This window comes from Triticum urartu, chromosome 2 (genome assembly GCF_003073215.2).
Source record: "Triticum urartu cultivar G1812 chromosome 2, Tu2.1, whole genome shotgun sequence".
NCBI lineage: Eukaryota > Viridiplantae > Streptophyta > Magnoliopsida > Poales > Poaceae > Triticum > Triticum urartu.
In genome coordinates, this window is record NC_053023.1 from 695,988,805 (window position 1) to 696,002,771 (window position 13,967).

General features: G+C 43.9%; 1 long non-coding RNA gene across 1 annotated transcript; it reads right to left on the reverse strand.

Annotated features, from left to right (window-relative positions):
• Positions 1-11,714: 11,714 nt before the first annotated feature.
• Positions 11,715-13,582, reverse strand: LOC125534182. The gene is made up of 4 exons (XR_007294414.1): positions 13,568-13,582; positions 13,376-13,476; positions 11,915-11,956; positions 11,715-11,742 (listed from the first exon to the last, which is right to left on the reverse strand). It is a non-coding gene; the product is annotated as an uncharacterized LOC125534182 (long non-coding RNA).
• Between the last annotated feature and the right edge of the window lie 385 nt (positions 13,583-13,967).

The following is a 13,967-nucleotide window of genomic DNA, read 5'->3' on the forward strand; positions in this document are numbered from 1 at the left end:
TGGATGCTGAGAAGCTTGTGAAGGACGGGCCACCGCCGGGGAAAGAGCATCGCAAGCCCAAAAATTACTATAAGGATGTTTTGAAGGGTGCCTGCCTTGTGGCGGATGAATGTTCTAGGGATGTAATTTTTGAGTAAAACTCGCTCGTTTTTGTCCTGTGCGCTGAAAACTTGTTCATATGCGCTGAGAAATGTTGTTTGAATTTAAAATATTACCTTCTGTGCGGCTGTTTATCAATTCTGAGAGATGGCGAGTCGTCGGCTTCTTCCCCCCGTGCCGCTAGTGCTGGGGTGTTCGGGCATAAACCTAAGCGCTCTTTTTCCCATGTTTGGGTCCTTCGAGGGAGACGCTCAGCCCAACGAACAAGGAAATCAGACTATAATGCGTGAACACTCTCACTTAGCTATAGAATTCTATAATTTTAAATTTTGGCAAAGCCCCTAGTATTCGGAAGACCGAGTTCGGGGCACTATCCACGCCTTGGACGGACAGAGCCGACTCCTCGCCCTAAGCGGCATAAGTCTTTAGGGACTCAAAAAAACCGCTCGAACAGCGACCAGCTCTCGCTTCATCATGACAGTCAGTTTTAGCTTTCTCCACTGAGGTGCTCGGCCCAGCTCAACTGGGGCACAATCGCAGTGGTTCTCCTAGTGCTACCTTAGCCGATATAGCGGAACGTAAGGCACCAAAACATAGGAGCTGGGGAAACCCAACTATTTACCCAAGACATGATTCGGAGCCGATGCATATAATGCTATAAGTTCGGGGTGCCGCACATGTGAAAGTGTTCGGACTTCTCGCACCATATTGAGGGGTACTAAAGCCCCTGGTGTATTTTGGCCGTACCAAATTGTACGGGTGCAACATGTCGTTAAGGAACATATATTTATAAAAAGGTAATGCAAAAATAGACAAAAGCTACGCATTGTTTATTAAAAATAGCTGCGATCAAAGCAGAACGATACAAATAATGCGATAAACAAAAAGTTGGACTATTTAACATGTCTGCTCCAGGGGCATGCTGCGGAATAGTATGCGAAACAGGTATACTGATCGTGATAGAGACCACCTGTGAGTTCCGTAATGCGGCGTGGCTTGTCTGCCTCCCTAGTTCTTGCATCGTTTGTGCGGCAATTGAACTGCCGAACATGCCTTCCAAAGAATGGAGTCCTGAAAGTAAGAGAAAATTAAAAAAATCGGCAGCCCCTGGTGCGGTTTAAGCTGCATTTCGGGCGTGCCGTGATGGTGCCCCTCCCCCTGTACCCATGGTATTTTTATAGCGTGGTTATGTACGCGAAGCACTGATGTCGCATTGTTGCGAGGGCTGGGGTTGGGGCCGCATTGCTACGCCTGCTCGGAACGTGCCAGGCGGTCTTGTTGTGGGTTACTCCGGGCGCGCTTGACGGTGTCCGGACGCTTAATGTCCGGACTGGAGAACTACCTGGAGAGGCTGCTTTGTACTTCCGCTGCAAGGGCCACCGTGTGCTCCTCCGTTCAGAGAGAGCGTTCGGTGTTTCCATTGACCGTAATTATTCCTCGAGGGCCTAACATCTTGAGCTTAAGGTATGCATAGTGCGGTACCGCATTGAACTTGGCGAATCCGGTTCGTCCGAGCAGTGCGTGATAGCCACTGCGGAATGGGACTATGTCGAAGATCAACTCCTCGCTTCGGAAATTATTCGGAGATCCGAAGACCACTTCAAGTGTGACTGAGCCCGTACAGTTGGCATCTACACCTGGTATTACGCCTTTAAAGGTCGTTTTTGTGGGCTTAATCCTCGAGGGATCTATACCCATTTTCCGCACTGTATCCTGGTAAAGCAGGTTCAGGCTGCTGCCGCCATCCATAAGGACTCTAGTGAGATGAAATCCATCAATAATTGGGTGTAGAACAAATGCGGCGAATCCACCATAATGGATGCTAGTGGGATGGTCCTTTCGATCAAAGGTGATCGGGCAGGAGGACCATGGGTTGAACTTTGGGGCGACTGGCTCTACCGCATATACGTCCCTTAACGCGCGCTTCCGCTCCCTTTTGGGGACGTGGGTTGCGTATATCATGTTCACCGTCCGCACTTGTGGGGGAAAACCCTTATGTGCACTGTTGTTCGGCGGCCGGGGCTCCTCGTCGTCATCGCTATGTAGCCCCTTGTCTTCATTTTCGGCATTTAACTTGCCTGCCTGCTTGAACACCCAACAATCCCAGTTGGTGTGATTGGCCAGCTTTTCGGGGGTGCCATGTATCTGGCACTAGCGGTCGAGTATTCGGTCCAAACTGGACGGGCCCCTAGGATTCCTTTTGAATGGCTTTTTCCGCTGACTAGATTTAGAGCCTCTGAATCTGGCATTAACTGTCGTATCCTCAGCATCGTCGCCGTGAATGCGGCGCTTCTGCTTGTTGCGACACGACCTGCCACTACTGTCCCTGGTATCCGAATTACCAGGGTTCTTGGCCATATTGTTGCTACGAGCAAGCCAGCTGTCTTCTCCTGCGCAAAAGCGGGTCATGAGTGTCGTGAGTGCTGCCATAGATTTCGGCTTTTCCTGTCCTAGGTGCCGGGCAATCCACTCGTCACGAATATTGTGCTTGAAGGCTGCTAGGGCCTCTGCGTCCGGACAGTCGATTATTTGATTTTTCTTTCTTAGGAACCGTGTCCAGAATTGCCTGGCCAATTCGTCTGGCTGCTGAATTACGTGGCTTAGGTCATCGGCGTCTGGGGGTCACACATAAGTGCCTTGGAAATTGTCGAGGAATGCGGCTTCCAGGTCCTCCCAACAACTGATTGACCCTGTTGGCAGGCTGTTAAGCCACTGCCGAGCTGGTCCTTTAAGCTTGAGTGGGAGGTATTTGATGGTGTGGAAATCTTTGCCGCGGGCCATGTGGATATGATGGAGATAATCCTTGATCCATACCGCGGGATCTGTTGTGCCATCATATGATTCGATGTTTACGGGTTTGAAACCCTCGGGGATTTGATGATCCATTATTTCGTCTATGAAGCATAGTGGGTGTGTGACACCTCTGTACTGGGCTATATCATGACGTAGCTCCAATGAGCTTTGTCTACTGTGTTCGGCCCTCCCGAATTTGTGGCCGGTGTGACTGTTACCGTCTCGAGCCGTGGGGCGCCCACGCGATCCATAGATCGATCTTGTTTGCCTTGCCTTGTCCTCCAATATATCTCGCAAGTCCGGGGCGTATTCCCGTGCCTTGGTACGGGGTGCGGCTTGAGTGGAGAGCCGAGAGGCCTATCTGTCACGGCCACGAGGTGGCTGGTCGGCCGCATCAAGTGCTTCCTCCTCTAATCGGGGTAGCAACCTGCGCTTTGGGTAGCTCTTGGAGGGGCATTCGAGTTTATGCTCTTCGGCCGCAAGGACTTCAGTCCATCTGTCGACTAGCAAATCTTGATCTGCTTTAAGCTATTGTTGTTTTTTCTTGAGGCTTCTTGCCGTGGCCATAAGCCTGCGTTGAAAACGCTCTTGCTCGACGGGATCCTCTGGCACGACAAATTCGTCATCATCGAGGCTTGCCTCGTCTTCAGAGGGAGGCATATAATTATCGTCCTCAACCTCTCTGTCAGCCGCTCTCTCATGAGGGCTGGTTTCTCCATCCTCCTGTGCTAAATCTTGCTTGAGGGGATTTTCTTCGGCGCTTTCCGGAGTATTATTATCTCCCGTGCTGGAATCGCCGTGTTTGTTTTGGCGGGATTTTGAGCGGCGCCGCTTACACCGGCGCTTAGGCTGTTTCTTGGAGGGGTCATCCTCCGCTGTTCCATCGCCATCTCCTTCTTTTGGGGTGTCCACCATGTATATGTCATATGACGAGGTGGCTTTCCAGGTCCTAGTAGGCGCTGGTTCTTCATCATCTCCTTCATCGATGTCCATACCGTCGATGTCTTCGGAGTCGAAGTCGAGCATGTCGGTTAAATCGTCGACAGTGGCTACAAAGTGGGTGGTGGGTGGGCTTTGAATTTCTTCATCATCTGAATCCCAACCTTGCTGACCGTAGTCCGGCCAGGGTTCTCCTGATAAAGAGAGAGACTTCAGTGTCTTCAGAATATCGCCGAATGGCGAGTGCTGAAAGATGTCCGCGGCAGTAAACTCCATGATCGGCGCCCAATCGGATTCGATCGGCAGGGGCGCGGAGGGTTCGGAGTCCGGAGAGGAGTCCGGCTCCTTGGAGTCACGAATCTCACGGAGTATGGGGCTGGTGTTCGGCTCAATCGCTGTTGGGATCGCAGCCCTCGAGGTGGCGTCCAATCGCCCATCCTCGATCGGCGCAGTTGGCTCCGACTTAAGGGTCGAAGCTGATGCGGGTGCGGCCTCCAGGGCACTGTTCGGTGGCAGAGCTAGATCATGCTCGTCGGGACAGTGCGGCACGCTTGGTAGTGGCTCGAATCCGTCGAAGATCAAGTCTCCGCGGATGTTAGCCGTGTAGTTTAAACTTCCAAATCTGACCTGACGGCCAGGGGCGTAGCTTTCGATCTGCTCCAGATGGCCAAGTGAATTGGCCCGCAGTGTGAAGCCGCCGAAGACGAAGATCTGTCCAGGGAGGAAGGTCTCACCCTGGACTACCTCGCCATTGATGATCGTAGGAGCCATCAAGCCTGACGGCGACGACACAGAGGAACTCTCAATGAAAGCACCAATCACTACTGCAGAACCGGCAATAGCACCGGTTCATAAGGCCCTTTAGTGCCGGTTTAGGAACCGGCACTAACGTTTCGGCACTAAAGGCCCCCCCCCCTTTAGTACCGGTTCAACACGAACCAGTGCTAAAGGGAAACTACGTGGCACGAGCCAGCTCCGGGGGCCGGGAGCCCTTTAGTACTGGTTGGTAACACCAACCAGTACTAAATGGTTGTGGGTTTTTGTTTTATTTTGTATTTTTCAATTAAATTTGTGTTATCTATTTAATTTAGGATTGTTTTACATTATAATGAGTTGTAGTTGTCATCATCATCATCATCATCGCATATTAATAAATAAATAAACTCTAGCTAGCTAAAAATCATCATAGTCGTCTAATTACCACTATTTAATCATCATAGTCATTACCGCTAGCTATCTAATCATTATCAACGCTGGCTAGCTTAAAGAGGAAACATTCACTTTGTAACAGAAGCAAAGATATCATCAAGTTCAACATAATCATCACCAACATCGAAGTTCAGGACACGGACATGAGACAAGTACTAATTAAGAGCATGAACTAGTAGCTACTGATCCTGCTGCTCCCTCTCAGGTAGAATAGCATAGAACATGTATAGCTCTCCTGATTCATCATACTGGAGCATGCAGATGAATCTGTGTCCTAATCTTGGGTTGCGCTTCTCCTTGCTGCCCCCTAGTACTTCTCTGCGATCGTTAACAATTTTGCTCCAATCTTTCACTATTAAGCATTCTTCGCTTTCAGAAATCCTGAATGCACTCATGTGCAATGTAGGAAATCTTGGTCGTAAGCTAACCATTGACATGCGTCCTTTTGTCTCGATCCACCGAGGCACAACTGTCATCGGAAGTCCCTGTTGAAGAACATCGTATAGTAATTAATATACTAAGCAATGAAAGTTTAGCTTCAAAAATAATGTATGCAAAAGATGCACTAATTAAGGACAAATATTTAAAATCTTACCATCTTTCGATTATAGATGTGACCGTAGTTCAATACGATCACCATTGGTCGCACGTTTTGAGTACTAAAATTTCTAAGTTCAGGAAAAAAATTTGCCTTGACAGTATTAAGATCCTCAAGCCATGAAACATAATGACTTATCTCCTCGCAGTTTAGTTGAGCCCCGGGGCAGTTGTAGGTCCTGTCTACCAAGCGCCAGACATGTTTGCTTGAACCGAAATAAGCTGATAATACAAATTAGTTGTCAACTATTTTTGAATAAACTGTATCAAAGACATAAACATATATATGCATGCATGGTTGAGAAAAACTCACCAAATGGTAGAACTGGAGGCGTTTGCACATCGACCCATATGTCTATATTACCTTCAATATCATCTTCCGGACGAATATCAAAGGTGATAACCATATCAGGCTCAAATGCATAAGCCTTGCATAGTGCTTGCCAAGTTTTGCATTAGAAATGGGTGTATGTGTCTCCATTATATAATTTGACGTTGAAAGTATACCCATGCTCTGTCTTCAAGTAAACTCTCTTTACCTCCATATCATCTATAGCACTAAAACCTATCTTATCCAAGACAAAAATTCTTCCATGGCAGGGGATGCGCTAGTAGAATAGTGAAAATTTAAAATTATAAGTTGAAGCAAATGAAGCATAAGTTTTGCATTCAAATAATAATTGACAAAGTGACTTACTGTATCAACTTCGAATGTCTCATCCAGCTTGATGCTGAAGCGCCTACCATCAACAAGGAAATTTTGGTCGCATAGGCCGCGTTGGTCTTCACAGTGTTCGCACATAATGAAATCTTTTTCGTCGTCAGATGACATTTCCTATGTTCATATAGGTGAAACATTAAACACCTATATCTAGCCAAATATATATTCATCTAACATTTGACATTAATATATCTAACTATATTCATCTCTAACAATTGACATTACTATATATTTAACTTTTCTATCAAATTCATCTAACATTCGACATTAATGTAACATTTATATAAACTAAAAATATATAAAAAAATTAAATAAACAGAAAAACTCATTAACAAATAATATTGTAATTAGATCATCAAATCTCAGATACCTAAATTTTCTTACTAAAAATAAACTAGTTATATTAATTATTCAACTAGTTCAAATCTCATATACCTAAATAAACTAGTTCGACAATTTTCTTACTAAAAATAAACAAGTTATATTAATTATTCAACTAGTTCAAATCTCATATACCTAATTAATATCTAGCTATATTCATCTCTAACAATTGACATTAATATATATTTAACTTTTCTATCTAATTCATCTAACATTCGACATTAATCTAATATTCGATCATCTAATTAACTTTTCTAAAAAACAGAAAACAGAAAATATGTAAAAAAATGTGTGTGTGTATGTGTGTGTATGTATGTGTGTGTATGTGTGTGTATGTGTGTGTGTATACTGTAGTGCCGCCCCGTACGTACTAGCGGGGACGCCTGCATACGGGGCGGGGGCTGCGGCGTATACGTACGGGCCGGTGCGCGCGGCGCAGGTGCGAGAGAGACGTACGGCCGCGGCGATGACGATGGACGGCGACAGCGTTCGGGGCGGCAGCGCGAGACGACGACGACGACGGGCGGCGGCAGGGACAGCGACGATGACGACGGACGACGGGCAACGGGCGGCGACGACTGGATCGAGCGTCGCGCGGTGATGTCTCGCGAGAGGTTGGAGACGAAGTGGGGAGATGAAACTGAAATTTTCGTAAGTGCTATATATATATAGGATGGGCCTTTAGTACCGGTTCGTGGTTCCAACCGGTACTAAAGGCCTATTTTCGCCAGGCCAAGCGGCGGGAAACGAAGGCTTTTAGTACCGCTTGGAGCCACCAACCGGTACTAAAGGGGGGGCTTTTAGTACCGGTTGGAGCCACCAACCGGTACTAAAGGCCTTGCGCTGGTACAAATTTTTTATATAGTTTTTTCTTTTCTGCATTACTTATTTTCTTCTATTTATTTTTGAGTAGTTTTTTATATAGTTTTTTCTTTTCTGCATTATTTATTTTCTTCTATTTATTTTTGAGTAATTTTTTTGTATAGTTTTTTATTTTCTGCATTATTTATTTTCTTCTATTTATTTTCTTCTGGAAATTGAATGCTGCATACTAAACAATTAGGTAAATGACCGAAAAACAACAAATGATGTCAGAACATGTTGGAAGTTGATGACGTCGCTTTAAATGCTGCATACTGAACACAAAATAAGTCCGGAGTTCAAATAAGTTTAAAAAACATTGAAGTGGCCATGTAACAGATGAGTTCTCGTCCGAAACCCTGATACTCGGAAAGAGTATGTCCAGTTTGTACATGAAGTGCGTCCAGTTTTTGCCGTGACCCTCTCTACTCTTTCGCGCATGCTATGCGGGTGATATGATGATACCATGCCAAGTTTCAACATTTTCAGGATTCATTTTGTAGTGATTTTCAATTTCACGGTCATTTAACTATCTAAACAATTAGGTAAATGACCGGAAAAGAACAAATGACGTCAGAACATGTTGGAAATTGATGACGTCGCTTTAAATGCTGCATACTGAACACAAAAGAAGTCCGGAGTTCAAATAAGTTTAAAAAACATTGAAGTGGCCATGTAACAGATGAGTTCTCGTCCGAAACCCTGATACTCGGAAAGAGTATGTCCAGTTTGTACACGAAGTGCGTCCAGTTTTTGCCGTGACCCTCTCTACTCTCGCGCATGCTATGCGGGTGATATGATGATACCATGCCAAGTTTCAACATTTTCAGGATTCATTTTGTAGTGATTTTCAATTTCACGGTCATTTAGCTCTCTAAACAATTAGGTAAATGACCGAAAAACAACAAATGATGTCAGAACATGTTGGAAATTGATGACGTCGCTTTAAATGCTGCATACTGAACACAAAAGAAGTCCGGAGTTCAAATAAGTTTAAAAAACATTGAAGTGGCCATGTAACAGATGAGTTCTCGTCCGAAACCCTGATATTGGGAAAGAGTATGTCTAGTTTGTACACGAAGTGCGTCCAGTTTTTGCCGTGACCCTCTCTACTCTTTCGCGCATGCTATGCGAGTGATATGATGATGCCATGCCAAGTTTCAACATTTTCAGGATTCATTTTGTAGTGATTTTCAATTTCATGGTCATTTAGCTCTCTAAACAATTAGGTAAATGACCGAAAAACAACAAATGATGTAAGAACATGTTGGAAATTGATGACGTCGCTTTAAATGCTGCATACTGAACACAACAGAAGTCCGGAGTTCAAATAAGTTTAAAAAACATTGAAGTGGCCATGTAACAGATGAGTTCTCGTCCGAAACCCTGATACTCGGAAAGAGTATGTCCAGTTTGTACACGAAGTGCGTCCAGTTTTTTCCATGACCCTCTCTACTCTTTCGCGCATGCTATGCGGGTGATATGATGATACCATGCCCAGTTTCAACATTTTCAGGATTCATTTTGTAGTGATTTTCAATTTCACGGTCATTTAGCTCTCTAAACAATTAGGTAAATGACCGAAAAACAATAAATGATGTCAGAACATGTTGGAAATTGATGACGTCGCTTTAAATGCTGCATACTGAATGCAAAATAAGTCTGGAGTTCAAATAAGTTTAAAAAACATTGAAGTGGCCATGTAACAGATGAGTTCTCGTCCGAAACCCTGATACTCGGAAAGAGTATGTCCAGTTTGTACACGAAGTGCGTCCAGTTTTTGCCGTGACCCTCTCTACTCTTTCGCGCATGCTATGCGGGTGATATGATGATACCATGCCAAGTTTCAACATTTTCAGGATTCATTTTGTAGTGATTTTCAATTTCACGGTCATATAGCTCTCTAAACAATTAGGTAAATGACCGAAAAACAACAAATGATGTCAGAACATGTTGGAAATTGATGACGTCGCTTTAAATGCTGCATACTGAACACAAAAGAAGTCCGGAGTTCAAATAATTTAAAAAAAGAGGTGCAATGCTGGTTAATTTGCTTCAAGCCATTCGGAATAGTGTAGACTGCACTGCACATAGCTCAGTGCAATCTATGCTATTCCGCAAGGCTTGAAGCTAATCAACATGTAGGTGAGCATTGCAACTCTTCGTCATTGTCTGTGCACTCACGGCTTATAAACCGCTCATACTGCCTCTCTCTTGGCGAGGTGGGACTAAAAACAGCTTGCCATAACCTCATCAGTACCGGTTCGTGGTACGAACCGGCACTAAATGGTGAAGGTGGGGCCATATCCTGACCGCAGGCTGACACAGCCTCTTTAGTACCGGTTCGTGGCATGAACTGGTACTAAAGGTTCGCCACGAACCGGTACTATTGATCGCCGCCATGAACCGGCACTAATGTACACATTAGTGCCGGCTCTAATTCAAACCGGCACTAATGTGCTTCACGTTTGACCCTTTTTCTACTAGTGAATGTCGGTGTCAAAACTGGCGGATCTCGGGTAGGGGGTCCCGAACTGTGTGTCTAGGCCGGATGGTAACAGGAGGCAAGGGACACGAAGTTTTACCCAGGTTCCGGCCCTCTCGATGGAGGTAAAACCCTACGTCCTGCTTGATTAATATTGATGATATGGGTAGTACAAGAGTAGATCTACCATGAGATCGGAGAGGCTAAACCCTAGAAGCTAGCCTATGGTATGATTGTTGTTGTCTATGTTGTCCTACGGACTAAAACCCTCCGATTTATATAGACACCGGAGAGGGTTAGGGTTACACAAAGTCAGTTACAAAGGTAGGAGATCTGAATATCCGTATCGCCAAGCTTTCCTTCCATGCCAAGGAAAATCCCTTCCGGACACGGGACAAAGTCTTCAATCTTGTATCTTCATAGTCCAGGAGTCCGGCTGAAGGTATACTCCGGCTATCCGAACACCCCCTAATCCAGGACTCCCTCAACTAACACAACCCATTTGTTACAGAGCACACAACTTTTAGATACCTTTGATGAGCAATAAGATCTATGTTGTCATAGAAATCAAATGCATGCTCAATCAAGGACTTTATAAATGAGGTAAAAACAAAGGAGAACACAAAGCTTATATTGACAACCAGCCAAAGTCCAGTACCTGGCCAATGCCTAGTAGTATGATGGGATATTACCCAATTGGAAATCATAAACAAAAAACTGATTACAAATAATAATGATACAAGAGCAGTATTTATAAAATGAATTCAAGAATTAAAATAAGCAAGCCGTGATTATACGTGAGTCCATACCAAAGTTTTGTGAGGTTAGGCCTGAACATAAACATGAGAAATGAGCGTGACAAGTACCAGTAGCATCTAATTCTTGGCCCAACCTGTACTGCTTAATCAGTATATATAATAGGGTGAATGAACCCAATATGTATGAAAGCAATAAATGAGAAAAATATTGTACCTCATGCATTGGCACGGGTCTCGCCGATCAGAGCCTGGGAACAAAACATACCAGCGTGTAAAGGAAGGATTGCAGAAAAATTAAGAGAAGCAGATGCCAAGTAAACAAAAAGCATGTATCTTAGTCATCTCAATCATATTATCCATAGCGCTCCTCTAGGAATGAGCGAGAAAATGATCAAAAATCATATGGCAAAGGAATATCTAGGACAACACAAACAACAACAATAAAGGAAACACTACGCATTGCTCGGAAAAAGGCCCCGACCCTGGCGGTCATGCGTGGAGGGGCCGACGTGGTGGCATATCGACCGCTCCTGACAGTTGTGTCTTGCTGTTGCTAGCCCTCATCGCCGACGTGCTCCTTCCTTAGTCGCTGCCCTCGAACCTCCTACTTAGCCGAGAGGGGAGGGTAGCAGGGCGCAGGAGCCGTGTGAGATCCGCAGCTGCCATCTCCCACCCATTGAGCCGCCTACCTGATTGGCACCTGCTCCGCCCCTCCTTCGGCCAACAACGTCTAGGTTGAGCACTTCCATGGAACAACTGATACAGAATTGAAAAAGAAAGAATGGAAAATGCCTTATTAGCAACACATGGATACCCCCAGTTTATAGAAGGATAGTAAGTAAGGAGATGAGTTCATAGACATGGTTATCACCAGAAGGGCTGCTGGTGATTCCTATATTCTTCAGCGGAGGAGAAACCAAATTAAGAGAGGATCATCATGTTCTATCTTACTCAAGTGACCAAAAGATGATATAATCATTAATTAATTTGTGCAAGAATAATATTAATAAATTCAATAGTTTAGAAAGAGTGAAGAACAATATTAATCAATAGAAAGAGCGAAGAAATTACCTCCTTCTGCTCAGTAACACCGCCATGTACAAATCATATAACCTGCAAATTTCAAAAGAAAAACTTATGGCCTCATAAAAGTTATGGCATAGTTCTAAAAAGTTGGATCGTGAGATTCAACTTTTTATATAACAAGTAATTTATATAGAAAATTTCACAGTCTATATTCTTTCTCATATCTTTTCTTAATGTCCCGTAACTCCATCCATATAGTTTATATAACAAGTAATTTGCAAAAAAAATAGTTCACACCCTCAGATCATCACACTCTGTATAGGCAACAACAACTACCAGACGTACGCCACACTCTGTTCTACTAAACATGTCACGCATGGCTGGTAGTCCAAAAGAGAGCAGTCACATGTGAAGAAGAGTCTCACTCAAGTGGGAGGTCATCATGTTGTGTTCTGTTTCTGGCCATCAGTCTCAAGGATTCATGTCCAGACTCCAAATTCCACTTTCTTGTGTATGTACAAAGGATAACTAATTGGACTCTGCATCTATAGTTTTCTGCTTCAACAGGTTAACAAGATTCATGTCCAGAATCCAAGTCACAGCTTTCTTGCTTATGTAGAAAGAGGGAAAGACAGTAATGCTCCATTTCCTTCTAGATTTATTACATTTAAAAGCTAGATAGTAGATCCAGTTCCTACAGGTCAAATAAATTCTATGCAAATAGTGCCATGTAACCAGTATACAGACACATTCAGACAAAAAGAAAAACATGGACATAAAAATTGTTGCACCCATGATTTCTACTTTATTTGCAACATCCATCCATTTATCTCTATATATCCATGAAAGCAAGAGTCATCGTCAAAATGTTTGTCCATTCAGCAAGCGAGCAGTTACTACAACGCTTCTATTGCCCACCCCTACTTAAATGTTTTGAGGAGGTTATGTCATAGGTGGTTCCGGTATGGTCTTTTAATAGGTTAATAAGTCATTTCTCGATAAGTTGATGCTTCCATGGTCTGTCCTGTGCACGGTGGGTTTATTAGAAGACAAATATATCAAACCGAAGTGAGTATTAACCACACAAACACACACAATTTTGATATCAATAAATATGTGTGCACTAACACAACAATTACAATGGATCAGCATATAGCTTATCAGACAAAAAAGGACAGTCTTTATAACACCAAGTCACAATAAAAGAAATATACTCTCCACAGAAGAAAGAACTAACTAAGGAATATCAATTTTAAAGAAACACCAAAATCCATTGAAACTATTGAACAACAGGAAGCATAATAAGAATTGCAGAAACCATTTTGGACCTTTTACACAAACTGAAGGTAGCACTGTAGGTACTAATTAACCATAGGCATATAATAACATGTAGTCAAATAGCTGAATCAAGGAAATTTGGTAGTAAGAAAAGAAATGGGGGCGTTCTACAACCATAGCTATAGTGTACATAACAAAAGTTAGCTGCTTGGGGGGAAATGGATGCACCTTGGGTCCACCTGATATTAGTAGTTGTCGCTGGTCATATTTCTCCGTTGAAATTGGTGGGGGCATATAAGTACGTACCTTCCCGTTGAAACCAGCTGCCCCTAGGAGAGCAAGTACAGATAGATTAGAATGGGGTAGGTTTGAGGCACAAGTGAGAAGCAAGGAAAAAGGAAAGGGGAGGAGGACCCATACCTGGTTCTCTGACTGTATACATTAGCGAAGTTGCAGAGGTACAGCTCCATCCAAACCCTACCCATGAAATATATAAATGAATTAGAGAAAGGAATAAGAATAAACACTTAGTGTCGGTGACGGCTTAAGGCCGAGCTCATGGTGGGGAGGTGCAACGGTAGTAAAACTGAAACATTCATCAAGCAAATGCTGACTACCATATGACACAACCAACAAGGTAAGAAATCGGTTCATGGAGGAGCTCAACCTTATCGATCTGGTTGTGTGGACGTTGGGTGTAGAAAGAGAGCATCCTATTGGGGAACGTAGCAGAAATTCAAAATTTTCCTACGTGTCACCAAGATCTATATATGGAGAGACCAGCAACGAGGGGAAGGAGAGTGCATCTACATACCCTTGT